Source organism: Equus quagga, chromosome 12 (genome assembly GCF_021613505.1).
Source record: "Equus quagga isolate Etosha38 chromosome 12, UCLA_HA_Equagga_1.0, whole genome shotgun sequence".
Taxonomy (NCBI): Eukaryota; Metazoa; Chordata; class Mammalia; order Perissodactyla; family Equidae; genus Equus; species Equus quagga.
This window is the reverse complement of record NC_060278.1, coordinates 47,333,821-47,348,423: the sequence shown is the minus strand read 5'-3', so window position 1 is coordinate 47,348,423 and position 14,603 is coordinate 47,333,821. Positions and strand designations below refer to the sequence as shown.

The following is a 14,603-nucleotide window of genomic DNA, read 5'->3' as shown; positions in this document are numbered from 1 at the left end:
GGCTGGCCTTCTCAGAGCCCATGTGAGTGGTGACTTGGAAAACTGTAAAATTAGCTGATTCTTTTCACTAGCTCTGGAAGGAAGAGAGGCTGTGAGTGGCTAAACTCAACTCATCCTTGACCACTAGTTTCCGGGCACCTGTTTCATTTGGACTATTCATATCATTAGCCCTGATCTTTGTACTCAGCCTTGTGCTAATTTCTTCTTGTTCTGGCTTCCTGCTCCCTTTGCAGGATTTACAGGTTCCTAGAAGTCCCACCATCATTGGAACCAGGGACATATCCCCGTCCCGAGGTGGCTGAAACTTATGCAATTGAAGAGGGGCTCTCTGTAATAAAAAGAATAAAAAAATATAAAGATAGAGTTACAAACAAAGCTTTGGAGTGGGTCCAGGCAAGTTTGATGAGCTGGTGCTTAAATCTCACCAGCACCTCAGTAAATCTGCCCCCTGACTAGATCTTCATAATTCTAGCGGATTGCCATCAAAGGCTTTGGCCAACCTTCTGAGAAGCCCATTTATTTCTATAGTACTTAAGACTCTGTTTTCCTTTAGAATTTGAGAATCTAATAAAACATGCAAATGTTTATGCCTACAAGAGGCATTCCATCAATATCCGCTGATGTAAATAACAAAAGTGATGAGAAGATGGGATCCTAGAGGCCCCAGACCTCCAATAAAATTTGAGGAAAAGAAGCTCATGGACCCAATTTATTATCTTGGAAACAGTTACTGATGCACACCTCATTTGACAGCATTTGGAACAGCTCCTAACCTGACAGCATTAGAAAGCCCTTGTTTTCAGTTACTGATAGCAAGAAGTTGACGTTGACATTGGCAATTTTACAAAGGAAAACTCAGAGGCTAAGTTTAGGCTAAAAGAAGTGGAGAGTATGAGAGCATCTCTCTCCTTCCTTCCAGATTCCTTGAGCCACCTCCCCTCCCTGGTCTCCCAATTTGCCCTCAGTGACTATACTCTGCCAGGAAGCTCTCCAGCCTCTTTCCACAATGAGCAGTGAGCAAGGCTCACTGAGTTCTTTGAACATCACTGAATTAGACCCTTGGGACTTCTCTTAGTTTGCTAGAGTTGCCGTACAAAGTACTACAAACTGAGTAGCTTAAAACAGAATTTGTCGTCTCTGTTCTAGAGGCTAGAAGTCTGAAACCAAGGTGTTGACAGGCTTGATTCCTTCTGAGGGCTGTGAGGGAAGGATCCATTCCAGGCCTCTCTCCTCGGCTTGAAGATGACCATCTTCTTCCTGAGTTTCTTCACATTTTCTTTCCTCTATGTGCATCTGTGTCTGTGTCCACATTTCCCCTTTGTATAAGGATACCAGTGATATTGGATTAAGGCCCACTCCAAAGACCTCATTTTAACCTAGTTCCCTTTGTAAAGACTCTCTGTCCAAATAGGGTCACATTCTGAGGTGCTGGGGGTTAGTAGTCCAACATATCTTTCGGGAGGGGGACACAATCCAATCCCTAACAGGACTATCACAAACTCTCTTTATTACACACTGAGCAAAAAGATGTGCTGCTAAGGTGACCATATACAAGTAAGCTTTCCGAGTATCTATCACTTTAGGATGCGAATGGCGTGTTTGAAGAATGCATTTCATTAATAGCAAAATGCAGAGGTTTAAGAATTGATATGATGTTGAATGACAATTTATAATAAATTTGGCAAATAACATGAAATTGTATAACCCTCATCGATTTTGCTTCCACGGCCATAGACATTTTAACAATTTAACTCAACATGTTCCACTTTTGAAGGATGAGCATCCCATAGTCTCTGATAACTTACAGCTCCTTAAAATGTCCCTCTGCTAAGGAACTTAAGACTCATAGAAAAGAGAAGTGAAGTCAGATGACTTACCCCTGAAGTGTGGTGTTAGGCTTCAAATGTACCATCTCCAGATAAAAGAAGTGGGAATTACTTAGTGCTAAATTCTTCGTCTCAACATAAAGACCTAAAATGGCATGTGAGATCATCTTACTTGCCAGGAGAGCCAATCAGTGTTAGTTAATGTCATCCCCTGAAAGAGGGACCCAGGACAGCACATTCCTCCCCCTGACCAGCTATTAGCACCTTGTCTCACCTCATACCATCAAAATGAGGGGCTGAACCGTTAGCACACTGGAGGGAATAGAGAGGGTGAATAAAATGTGATGCCCATGGAAATGAAAGCCAAGCATCAAAGCAAGCAGAAAAAGATATGGATGGATTACAGCTGATGCTCCTTAGGTGAGTGATGCTTAGGAAAGGGCTGAAGAACGCCTATCCTCCTTCTTTTCCATCTTGCCTCTGCTTAAAAAATCCTTTGGCCTTTGCTTTTTACCCCCTTCTCCCTCCTTCCAAAATAAAATTTACTTTTGTGACTGCTGTGGGTGTTTGGGTTCTTATTTTAATTTATTTTAAAGTTTGATTTAAATTTGGAACTCACATAAGACTTTTGACATTTATTTCTGGGGGTGTTTTCTGAAGCTCGATGAAGTGGGTGTTGATTGACAGGCAGGTTGCTATGGAAATAGCTGTCACTGCAGAGACTAAGGCTTTATTTTGTACTCTTTCTTTGTCAGGCAAAAGTTTGTGGGATATTCTAAAAATAGTATAAGTGCCCCAGAATTAATAGGAAATCGTTCAGTGACTCTTTCCTAACATATCTATCAAAACCCTCAATTGTTTTCATTCTGTACCGTTCTGCTCCGCATCTGTATTCATAACTTGTTGCTTTAAAACAAGTGCCTTCCACTGTTGTTTTTTCTCCTTGGTTTCTTATTCTTCACATTTCCCCTATGATATTGGACCCCTATGAAACTGTGCAGGTAAGAAGATTGAAGTAATAGGAAGCATTGAACAGTCTTCCCAAAGAAATTCCCAACGAGTACAATCATGGAGTTGGCCAGCCTGCCATATTTACTGGACAAGTTCTTCATCCCAGCCTTTTAAAGAAAAGATTCCAGAGAGAAGACGCATGTATGATATGAAAAGAGGAGCATATTAGTTACCTTAGATTTAAGTTGGGTTCAATTCCTCTTATTTTTATTCATTTATTTATTCTCCACCTTTACCAGCCTCTTGGATAGTTGGTTATATGATTAAATAACATGCACGACTTCCACACCAAGTACTAATCAGACTCAAATCTCCTATTTCTCAGGACCCTCACTCCCCAGACATTCATTAGAGCCCAAAAAGCAACTGAATCCTGAATACTTTCCAAGCATCACTAATAAAATAAAGCAGAAACCCATGGAATAATATGCTCTGCAAATAATGAAGTGATCCTCCTCTAAACACAACTTCCTAGGAACCTGAATCTAATCATCTATTTTCTGTATAACAAGTATCTCTCTATACTACTCCACATACCAACACAGCCCAGGACCCCTTATAGGTCAGCTCGCGGATTTCTGAAAACAGTGCAGGAGCTGAGGGTGTGCATTACTTTGTGTGTTTCTGGCTGCAGTCAATTTCTGCCATCTCTTTATTGGTCTTTTTTAGCTCCCTTTTATATAAATGCCAAATTTTGCATTTGTTATGGACCATCATGCAGACCCCTGCTAGAAAACCAAATTTTTCCCCTTGGTTATGCTTCAGATTTATAGTACCTAAACATGAATTAAATCCATAGTTTGGAGGAAGTAAAATATATAGAAAGGTAGACATTTTCTTAAAACTTAGCTCAAACTCACACAATTTCTTTTCATCATTCCATTTGAAGGTTTTTTTTTTCTCTACACAGAATCTCTAAGTATTTATGCCATCTTAGTGTAAGAAAATTTGCTTCATAAACTAAAATTGTATACTCCGTCATATTTTATCACTAATTGAAAATATATATATAAGATATGAGGTATTAGTGAGGAACTTAATTATGCATGACAAAGCATGGTGTGACATTTCAAGGACCTCAGATTATTTTGGCTAGATTTTGAGTGAGAATGGGAAGAAATAGATCAAGAAGGAGAGTTGGGTTGATCTTACCTTCTCCTTCCTGTGGCTAAAACAGCCGATTTGGGGAGTAGGCTGGAAGGGAAATCTATCTCTCTGCTCTTACTGCAAAATATCCAAAAAGTCCGGTGAAGTACAAATCTTAGAACATAGACAAAAAGATGGTGGGAAAATCAGAGAGTTTAGGAAAGGGAGAGAGTGACAAAATAAGAATAAAATTTAGTCTAACAAAATGCTAAACTGCACAAATATGTACTATATATTCTCTAATGTAAAGTACTGTATGTTCTATATGCACTATATATAACATAGTGTAGACGGAGATGCTCTCAGCTTACTCATCATAAGTATAGCATTATTCATATACTTTTATAAAGATAGGTACGCCGTATCTTTTTTCTTTTTTTGAGATTGCATAATGGGACAATTACCAAACTTCAAGTCAGATGAGATGGAATCTGGCTTCTCAAGTGATCGGAGAAGTGACCTTATACCAGTAACAATTTAGTTGAGACTCAATCTCATTTTAAAATAATGCCTGACCTACCTTACTTCTCTGAGAGCCATTTAGTGAAACTGTAAACTGCTCTTCAAACCTAAGTTATTACCATTATTTTCCTCCTCCTTCCTCTTCCTCTCCCGCCTCTTTTCCTCCTCCAACCTCTACTCTCCATTATCATCCTCATCATCATTGTCGTCATCATCATCAGCTGGGGGAAATATTTAGGCTGGAAATCTTGTTTTAGCATTTGTTCCCTGCAACCACACACTTACAAATAATTTACCTGCAATTTCAGGAAGAGAACCCTCAAAAGCTATTTCCCTTATATCCCCTCGCTTTGACCCTGTTGATGTCTCCAAAGCTAGGTATTCTGTTAAATTTTGTTATAAACGGATCCAGTTTGGCCAATGTCATTAAGAAACGCAAAATCTGAGTAAAATATGAGTATTTAGAGAATTCATTTACAAACTGTAAATATCAACCTGGACACCTGATGCCTATCTATCCGGGCATGTGTGTATATAGTTTATCCTTAGACAACATCGGAGAACTGAAAATCTGAGAAGTGAACTCTTTTATTGAGACATAACCAAAAGAGCCTCTTGTCACCTTTTAACAGACTGCAAATCAATAAGTGATGTAGGGTTTTTCTCTTTGGTAACATTAGGATGTTGACTTCAGCAATAAGCACGCTATAGATCAGAAGTTGCGACAGAATGCTCTGCCATGGTATACAAGTAAAAAGCTTCTTGTTTTAGAACTGTAGACATCAGTTCTGTTATCCAATGGCCAGCTCTACAGCTATACTACCTTGTGGAGGAGTCTCTAATCGATGGCCATCACGCTAGTCTTTTCACTAGTTTCTGCCAAGGGAGGAGGGAAATGCAATACATTATAGCGGAAATTACCAACACACAAATGGAGAAGAACATAATATAATAAAAACAACTCTTCTCAGCCTCGTTGACATTGAGAATAAATGAAAGTGTTATTATTCATGCTGCTGTCAGACAGGATCACATCTGAGTCACATCAGATACAACGGAATCTATCTTGATTTTTTATTTACAAGATCCCTGGAGAAAAGAGAGTCTACAGAACTCAAAAGAAGGGGAACCTATTGCACTATTTGTAGTATTCCCTGTCAGGACATTCTTGCTTACTTTGTTTAAAGTTAGAGAAAAAAGAGAAATTAGAGCTTCATTTCCTGGTTGACCCTTTGCTAAATATGTTATTTTAGCCAAGTCACCTAACTTTTTTGTCCCTCTGTTTTTTTCATGTATTTAGAATGGGGTACTGATAGTATCTATCCCATGCGGTTTTTGAAAAAGTCAATTGAAATAAAAAAATATTAAATGTCCTAAAAGCCATATTATGCTACATAAATGTTAGTGGATAGTAAGATTTAATAGTGGCAGCAGCTGCAGCGATAACAAGAGGCATACACACAATCCCTCAGCAGGGCTATAATCAAAACCGCTAATATTTCTGTAGCAAAAGATACACATAGTCACACAGTGGAATAAACAAAAGAATGTAATTAGCTTGATGTCAGTTACGGTCAGATTTTGCTGCCAAATAAGTTTTGTGGCCAAACTTATAAAACAAATTTGGATTTCAGAATTGTGGATAATAGATTTGCGATTTGAACTATATATTGATATATGAGTCAAACTTTACTATGGAAATATGGTTGTTATATTTTCCCCTGGCCTTTCTGCATCTCGACTAAATTATTCTCATTTCACTTCCCTTCCTGAACTGAGACCCCAACTCTTTCATCCTCCCACTGCCCTTCTTTTAAAACTCTCTGAGTTTCCACATCGTCAGGCCAGGTTCTCTAGTAAAACAGGAAGACAAACCTTGCAAGTACAGTGTAAAGCAGCGGTCTATCTTGACAGCCTCCTAGACTGGTCTTCCTCTTTCTATCCAATCCATCCACCACCCAGGAGTGAGTGATCTTTATTTATAAGATAAATTTTAGATTTATTCTCTATCTGTGGTTCTCATGGAAGAACTCTAAACAGCTTAATGCTCAGGTTGAAGAAAATTCTCCGCTTTTGACCTTTCTCTAGCCAACAAACTAGAAATAGATAGCATCTAAGCAGCTATCACCAGCACTAGACAAAGATTGGAATTTGGCTAATGAGATCTTGCCTCAAAGTTGGAAAGCTTTCCAGCAAAGAAAGATTCAGAGGGAAGACTTAGATCCACAGAATTTTCCACAAACGCATGACTTTCCCACCACTTCCAAAGGAGATTTTGAATGTACTGATAGCATTTGCTTACATGCCAATGTCTTCAAAAGCCTGACAAATATCTTGTAAGCATATCTGTGTAAAGAGAAAAATGTTCCAAGCAGGACAATGCTTAGATTGCACGAAGATTGAAAGGATAACCTGTCGGGACCAAAACACATACCTGAGATACTCAAATACTATTCAGTGAAACTACTAACTAGTACATTCCAGGTGAATTGGGGACAAATAATTAAAGAAGATGCTTTATGTATTAAGAATTATTGAGCCTGTGGCATTTGTCCTTCTCTTTTACTCATCTTTAGTTTTTCTTTCTAGAAATGAGGTTTTCTTTTACATTAAGAGGACCAGAACAAGCACTGGCAGGAGTGTCTACATCTTATTCATCCTCAATGCCTAGTACACTAGCTGTCTAACAGAAAGCTCTTAATATTTGTTTACTGGACAAAACTAGAAACTTTTGCTCAGAGAACATACTCAAAAAAATCCCTTTCTACATCTTAACTCTAATTAGAAAGTATTTCTAATTTCATTATCTCCATGGTTGCTCAGAATAGGGCAAGGCTATACTGTGAATTATTCACAGTTAGGTATCCAGATAAAATGGCCAGATCTCTGGTCTCCCTAATGCCACTCTTTAGGGACCTTCAGCCATAGGCTCACTCAGGGCCGCAGAATTACTACGTGGCCTCTCCCTTTCCTGCTGTTCCCTAAATCTCAAAGATCCTGGTATTCCCTCACATTGCTTTCTTCAAATCAACAAGAAGCACACACACACACACACACACACACACACACACACAAATCCCTGGGGCAACTAGCATTTAAGTGACCCTTACTAAATTTTTGGAGATCTTTTCCTATTTTGGACCTGGATTTTCACCATTAAGGAAGGCTAGTATCATAGTGCCACATTTTAAACCTAAAAATATAAAACTGCAGGGGCTGGCCCGATGGCAAGGTGGTTAAGTTCATGCTCTGCTTCAGTGGCCTGGGATTCCTGGGTTTGGATCCCAGGTGTGGACCTACACACTGCTCATCAAGCCATGCTGTAGTAGGCATCCCACATACAAAATAGAGGAAGATGGGCACTGATGTTAGCTCAGTGACAATCTTCCTCATCAAAAAAAAAAAAAATATATATATATATATATATATATATATATATACACACACACACACACTGCAGGAAAATATAATAAACTTTCCAAGCTTTTGGATAGAGTTCATAAAGTATTCACTTATCCATCAAACACAGTCTATCTTCCACCTTGGCCTAGAATGCTATTGCTAAACTGTTGAGATTATCTACTATAACATTTTACAATGAGGAACCAAGCCTGGAACAGTAACTTATGCGTGTTCACGCATTCTAACATCCAAAGGGAAATACTGCTTCCTCTTCTTTATATCAGAGTTTTGTCAGTGATAACAGCCCAACTTGAAATGGAAAAAAGACCAATATCTTCTACTGTCCACACAAGATCCTTCAAAGGTGCAAGCAAGATTAGAGATTTCAGTGGGCCCCAGAACACCTGTGGGGGAGGGGGGCAAAGACAAGGAGAGCAAGAAGTGAAATGGTACAGAGGCTCTCTTTCTCTTGTTTAAGCCTTATAAGGTACTGTTGAAAACTCTACAGATAAGCATCTTAAATCATGGTAAATTACACACTGCATGCTGGTGACTCGGTCATGGAAAATTATGAAGCTACGTGATGTCTCATTTGTTGTGCTGAAAACAAATGTAAATAAATTACTGGGAGAATCTCATTTACATTTAGAAATTCATCCTGATGCATGACATGACTACCAATTTTTTTTTTAAGAAGATACTTTGAGAAGAAATGCCACTCATTAAACCCAGATCATGAAGATCATAGTATGAGTTTGATTTGGTGCAGAATTTTCAAAGCAGGAAAAACCTACCCTTTCATAACAGTAGAGACGCCCACCCCTACCCTGACACGCCCCCCCACCCGGGCACCCACACACACACAGGGGAGGGGAAGTAGCGTTAAGCTCATGGTTTCTGATGCTCCATCTGCTGCCATTCAGAGAGAACATTCCTGACCCACTGTCAGTTGGACTAGCTGGTTGCCCAGTAATGGGGATGGTTTGTAGTGAGCCATTCACACTCTCTCACCCCATTCCACCCATGACCTAAGGCAGCTGGCGGGGGTTAATGGGACAGAATGGAGTTAACCGGCTCCTGTAGGGATCAAACCCATGACCAATATCTCATTAACACTCGGCTTTGACCAACTGAGCTGCAAACCCATGGACTCACATTGAATAGGAATTGGTGATCAAGTGGCACAGATGCCCTGCACCGAGATGCAGCTGACCTGAAAAGGCAGATATAAAATACAGGAGATTGATGGGATTTGAGCAAAAACCTTGAAGGGCTTCAGGTCTGGGTGGCTGTTCGGCTTGCTGCCATGCTTCATTTATCTCATCCACCTCTCCACGACTCCATTCAAATAACCCAGGGCGAAAGCAAGGACTTAAGAAACAGGGACAGAGTCCCTGCATACTGAACGCAATGAGAGTTAACCAGGCAAGCACTTCACAAAAAGTTTTGAGAGCCATTATCTACAGCCTAAAAAGCTACAGCTCCAAAGATTAGTCTGTTGTTCCTCCATATTATTATACTCCACTTAGCACAGCCCAGCATACTCTGCTCAATATTGTTCCTTCCACATTGGATGTAATAACACGTCCTCAAGCCCTGCCTTCTAAGTGAGGGCCTGGGACTCAACTTTCTTTTCTCTGCAGCTGTGACTGTGGGCTCACTTTCCAGCCATTCAGTTTCTTCCCATCTTTTTTCTTTTCCCCATCCTAAACAGATATCTCAAAAAGTTGTTGAGTTGTGCTTTCCGTCCCGCAAGGGTGAAATACAACCATTTCCTAAATGGGGATATTATGGTGTGCTCAGCCTCCTCCACAGCAGAATATTTACATAAGCCTGAAGAGGTCTGAGAGTTTATTGGTTAAGGGAAAAATAAGCAGGCCATGAAATAATTATTTTTCATTGTGCCCTGCCAAAGCCATTCAGCCAAAGGCTAAATTGAGCTGCTATTGTGATTATTTGAACTGTGGAGCCAAAAGTCTTTGCTGCAAAGCACCCCAGCTGTCCTAAATTTTGTTCTGATGGCTAGTTTTCATTCTGGCTCAAACTCTGCCAAAAACATGGTCCCCAAAATAGGCGGGTGGAAGGGACGCGTTATCCAGACCCACATCAATTACAGATTTAGGGCCATTCGGAGAACTTGATTATTAACAAATCACTTCCTGAAATTGTTATGACAGGATTCCCATATGCAAATAGCAGGCCGCTCATATGCACACACTGAGGCGAGGAAATTAAAATGAAGACTTCCCAAATTTACTGATGGTCATTTCTTTTAATGCTGATTATACTTTATAGCAAATGAGTTCTTCCCAATGGTCCTCACGGCTGGGAGGCTGCAGCAACAGCAGTTACCAGGGCCAGCTTAATGGAGGCGTCGACCCTGTGCTCACCTGGCACCTTGACAAGTATGTCTAGTGACTGTAGGATTCCATGACCAAGGAGCATGGCCCTTCTAAGGCTTTAGGAAGCACTGTAAGCTCTGTTTGTTCAGTGTGGCACCCTCAGCATCTGGAGCAATATTACTCATTGTAGGCATTCAACAGACACGTGGGAGGTGAGGAGGCAGCAAGGCTGACAGTCCAGTGGGACTAAGGTGTTAAGTTTGTCACATCTTCTAAATAAATATTCCTTTTGTGTACGAGGATGGATGTATTTCTGAAAACTAACCTAGGGTGGGTGCACAGAAAATTGCCCAACCCATTCTCTTTTATCAAACCATTATATCCTTCTACTTTGGCCAAGATCCCTTCACAATGGAGAAAAGAAGCAAATGCAACACTTTAATGCATCATTTTATCAAAATGTACATTAGGCTTGAACAAAAACCAGTGTGCTTCTAAAACATTTCCTAAGATTTTCTTGCAGTTGGCTCCTCAACGTATTTAAAGAAATGGAATCAGCTGCATTTGTGTATCCATCCCTGTAGATGGATGAGGCCACTCTGGAGAGTACAGAGGGGGCAGCAGAAGCCCAGAAGTGGGAAGGAAGACACACAGAGAAACTCTGGGTATCACTCCTGCCTCCTGCATCCACATGGCACTCAGGGGGAGTCTCCCAAGGCCACGAGTTACTCCTGCTTCTGGAAGGACAAGGTTGATTTGTCCTGAGGCAGTTCCTCAATGGAGAGACAGAGCCTGGAGACACTGAAATCACCGGTCAGTGATGGTGCGTTTTTACCATTCCTTGGAACTCCTTGGACAGAAGGCAAAATCTTTAACAGCTAGACTTATACAACACCAATTACAATTTAAAAGTCACCTTCCACCCATCTACAAACAGCTCTGGAAATCTCCTTTGCAATGCTTTCCTGGAACAATTACAGGAGTGTGAACTTCCTTGGCATGATTCTGTTGTGATATGACCACTCACCTCCCAACGACCCCACTCCCCAAACTAAAAGTTGGGGGTAGGGGTGGGGAATACTTACCCTCCCAGAGACTGAGAACCTATACCTGGTGAAGACCATCTGTGTCATACATCAGCTCTTTCTGACTGCCCATCAGGACTAACAACTTCCAGATCAGTCTGTGAAAAGTCACCACATGTGGCAAAGGATGATTAGATGGGCCCTTTTTTTTTTTTTTTTTTTTTTTTGCTGAGGAAGATTTGCCCTGAGCTAACATCTATACCAATCTTCCTCTTTTTGCTTGAGGAAGATTTGCCCTGAGCTAACATCCATGCCAATCTTCTATTTTGTAGGTGGGTCTCCACCACAGCATGGCCACTGACAAGTGTTGTAGGTCCATTTCTGAGAATCGAACCTGGGCCACCAAAGCAGAGCATGCCAAACTTAACCACTAGGCTGTGGGGCTGGCCCCAGAGCCATCTTTTAAATAGGGAAGGTAGCTAGAAGATATAGTCACAACACGGCAAGAAAATTCAAACGACATCTTAAACTTACATGTTGCATTTGGAAAACAAAATGGTTTTGCCATGAATGGTGAAGACACAACTGTAGTATATGGTTTTCAAAGAAAGTTGAGAGCTGTACATACGTCAGGTTAACACACATGGGTTGTCTTTGTCATGGCTGCTTCAGATGACAACACCAGAGGTTAGAGCCAAGAGGGACCTTCGCAATCACCCACTCCACACCCACCAGCTCCACCCACTCTAACTTCCATGAAAAAGAGAGAAAGACACCGAGTCCTGGAGACATGAGCATCATGCAATCATTCACCATCAAATGCAATTTTTTTTCATTCTTAATCTCCATCTTTTTTTCCCTGTCCCATTTTTCCTTTTTTCTCTCTATTTCTACTCACTTACTCCAATCTTTAACATCTTTTACTTTTCCTTCACTATGTCTTAGTTCTTCTTCCCTAGCACCTATAAGGATAATAATATAACACCAAGATTTACACAGCACTTATTATGCTGGAAACTATTCTGAGTGTTTTAATATTCACCACCCTATTTGTTCTTTGCAACAGCCTTATGAGGTAGATACTATTATTAACCCATTTTATTACAGAAAAGCAAATTGAGGTGTGGAGAGATTAGGCAACTTGCTCAAGATTACTCAGCTGATTAGCAGCAGAGATATTTTTAAACCAGGCAGGCTGGCTCCAGAGTCTTTGCTTTTAACCATTATATATATTGCTTCCACTACTAAAGGTTAGTGTTCATTTACCACGGGCCAGCCACAGTGCTAAGTACATTATGAACACTATTTTAGTTATTCCTCACTACCACTTTATGAAGGATTTAATAACATCCTTCTTGCTTTATGTAGGAGGAAACTGAGGCATGAAGAGTTTCAGAAACATGCCCAAGGTCACTCCTCTCATAAGAAGCAGCACCAGGTTTTGAGCCAAGTCACCTGACTGTGGGCCCCGTACTTCTAAACACGCCCCCATGTTCTTCATCATCCTACTAGGGACCCAAGGGCTGGAAGGCTGGGGTACCAGGATCCATGCTGAAGGCTAAGAGCCATTCTTGGTCGGTCCTGGAGTCTACAGTGTCATCAGGTTCAAAAAAGTCTTTAGAAATCTAGGAAACAGGAAAAAGGTATCCACAGATCGCTTTTGTTTAGTGAAAACAAGGCCAGAATTATTTAGCACGTGTTCCTGCAAAATGATTTCACCAGTTTCAGTCATCAAAAATAAAAGTTCAGGAGCGAGCTCAGTGGCATGGTGGTTAAGTTCATGTGCTCCACTTCGGTGGCCTGGGGTTCACCGGTTCAGATCCTACAAGCGGATCTACATACCGCTCAGAAAGCCACACTGTGGTGGCATCCCACATAAACAAAAAAAATAGAGGAAGACTGGCACAGATGTTAGCTCAGCAATAATCGTCCTCAAACAAAAAGAGGAAGATTGGCAACAGATGTTAGCTCAGGGCCAATCTTCCTCATCAAAAATAAATAAATAAATAAAATAAAAATAAAAGTTCAATAGAATGATGTCTATTTAAAGTAATTGTGGGCAAAAATAAATCTCTTTTTAAAAATCCTAAATAACATCAGTCTAAGACCTTTAGTTCTAACTTCTGGGGTAAATCAATATGTACTGTGGATAAAGTATGTGCACAAGAAAATTAACTCAACTAGTTGGGGTCAAGGACAGTGGGGAAAGCCATGAATGTCCACAGATCATTGAAAGTTCTATTTTAGTCATTCTCAAGTGGTAATGTTTTTCTACTACCTACTAAGGCTGTGCACCAGTAAGACAGTGATCTCTAGGAGCTTGACCTCTTGTCCTTGCCGACTCCCATGGAGAAAGGTCCAAATGCAGTGCGTATTCACATTACGTAGAAACCCAGGATCAAAACGTTTGATGTGGTAATAGAAGAATACAACCAAAGTCAAGTGTCCTGGAAATATTGGATGAATGTTCATTATACTAACAAATCATGTTTAAGATGAAGGACCACACCAAAGTCTTAGGAGATCCTCAGCCTGGAAAACTGCTAATATATGGTTATATGGTTACAGTACCATTAAATTACCATAGTCGTGGGAGGCCATTTTCATTCTGATTTTCAATTCTCCCCTTTCCATATTCTTCCTATCTGGAATAATGCATGGCCTAAGATGAGAGAAGAAATAGCTGAAAAAGGAAAATTCTTGTAAAATGATAAAAATCTCAACCCAGAAGCCCCAGCAGAGAACAAGCTTTGTCCCACTCTTCCCCTCTGAGGTGAGCGGAGGATAGTGACTGAACATCTCGCCTTTAGTTTCCTGACCTCTCATCCGGCCTGCTGGGCCCCATGGAACTTTAGCAACATGTGATTCAATTCCTACCTGAGTACGAGGCATGAAAAGAGCCCTGACCTGTGGCCTACGCGACAGCCACCACTCTACCTGTCGACTGGATCCCCTCCTGGATCCAGCCATCGGCCCCACGGAGCGAAAGAACATCTTTCCCTTTAAGGCAAAGAAAGACATGCCATCAAGACGTCATTTCAATTAAACTCAGCAGAGAATCAGAACCAAGTCAGTCACACTTATTGGAAGACCCTGCAAATGGCAAGAGTCTTAAAGACATCACTCAGTGTTAATTAAAGAGTATGTAAAATGTCCACTCACTCAAGGCTATTCACTTCTTCTCAAAGAGTTATGGGTTCAGAGAAGGTCAGGGCTCCAGAAACGATTAAACAGCACCTCTGCCCTGAGTTTGGTTAAAATGGTCTAATGTTTTACATGTGATAGCACGTGTGGCTATCCACTTGGGGGTGTCTGATTTGGAGTGTATTAATGTGTAGCCTTTTCTAGCGAATCCGCCTAAGGGATTAGTAACCCCCCAAAAGTTCAGT

At 40.7% G+C, this 14,603-nt stretch overlaps 1 protein-coding gene across 14 annotated transcripts in view; it reads right to left on the bottom strand.

The window, feature by feature from the left end:
* The window catches only part of ESRRG (estrogen related receptor gamma), a 599,908-nt gene that overhangs the window by 482,492 nt on the left and 102,813 nt on the right, over positions 1 to 14,603 (bottom strand). The gene's annotated exons all lie outside the window — the stretch shown is intronic.